This window comes from Penaeus japonicus, unplaced genomic scaffold (assembly GCF_977035675.1).
Source record: "Penaeus japonicus unplaced genomic scaffold, GWHDUDI00000001_assembly GWHDUDI00000015, whole genome shotgun sequence".
Lineage (NCBI taxonomy): Eukaryota > Metazoa > Arthropoda > Malacostraca > Decapoda > Penaeidae > Penaeus > Penaeus japonicus.
The window spans coordinates 24943424-24945254 of record NW_028234417.1 but is presented as its reverse complement, the minus strand read 5'-3'; positions in this window follow the sequence as shown (position 1 = coordinate 24945254).

Here is a 1831-nt window from a genome sequence, read left to right as displayed (position 1 = left end):
TCTCTCTTTAGCTGTCATTTTTTTCTTTCAATAACCAAAGATTTATCATGGCCGGCGGTAAGGGACAAAAAAGTGGTATGTCCGCTGACCCGCCCCTTTACTCTTATTTACTTCCAAAAAGTAACAAAAAAGAAGTTTGTGTAGGCTTCTTCTTGACCCAGAGGTTGTCTTTTGTCTCAAGGAGTTCCGGTAGTATTCAAGAAGTATGTGGTCTTGCATATTGTGATATATCGAGAGAAAACCTCTCCACAGACATATATACATACACATACATATATACATACATACATGCATACATAAATAGGGAACACGTACATATATATACACATGCAATCTACCAGCTCATGGCGGTCTATTATTACGATTTGAAAAAAAAACACTAATTCAGATTGATAGATCCATCACACTATATTATTCTATAAAGAAAAATTCAAGACAAGGCATAAAATTATAATGGGCTGGATTCCTAAACAATACTCTTTTTGCTGACTTCATCTTTGCTCAGTAAAATACGTGGAAACTGCGTGTTACTGCAACGGCTGCCAAGAGGATGTTATTTTTAACAACGTTGTTTGAAATTCAGGTGATTTTCATGCAGTTCTTGCATGGTATGAGATTAGACCGTTGCGGCCTATACTTGCATATAAATATGCATGGTGTGTGTTTGTGTGTGTGTGTGAGTGTGTGTGTGTATGTATATATATATATATATATATATATATATATATATATAATATATATATATATATATATAATATATATATATATAATATATACATGTATGTATATACATACATACATATTTATATATATATATATATATATATATATATATATATATACATATATGTATAAATATATATATATATATATATATATAAATATATATATATATATATATATATATATGTGTGTGTGTGTGTGTGTGTGTGTGTGTGTGTGTGTGCCTGCGTGTGTGTGTGTGTGTGAGTTTGTGTGTTATCAATGTCATCATTATTATCACTAATATTATTATCATCATCATCATTACTATCATTATCATTTTATTTTCATTATCATAATTTTCCCTATCATTATCTTTGTTATTGATATCATCGTTATCATTATTGTCATTACTTTTACCATTACCATTATCATAAGCAGTGTTATTATCACTATGAACAATAATGATCAACATCCTTGTTATTACCATTACATCTGTTATCATTATCATTAATACTGCCATTATCTGTATCTTTATCATAACCATTACTCTAATGGTCATCATTATCATCATTATTATTATTATTATTGTCATTGTTATTATTGCTTTCATTAGTATTATCATTATTATTATTACTATTATCATCATCACTATCTTATGATTATTATTATCATTATTTATATTATGTTTATCTTATCGATGTCCTTATTATTGTCATCCTTATAATCAATACCATTATCAAAGTTCTTACAATCTCATAATTATCATCACTATTATCATTATCATCATCATCATCAATATCATTATCATTATTGTTATTATCATTACCATTATCATCATCCTTAATATCATCCTCATCACCGAAATCCGCATTCTCTTTTTCTTTTCGTTTTTCCAATAAACTGAACCCCAAACATGATATTTAAAATGTCGGCTTGTTACCGACATTGTGTGTGTCCTCCGACGAGCCCAAGAATCTATACGCGTAGTTTAAAGGTGACATTGCACTGCAGAATTGCAAGTTAAAATAGGGAGTTGAAGCTTGAGATGAGCGTTTCAATTGGAATACATTTACGCAGACACACACACACACACACACACACACACACACACACACACATATATATT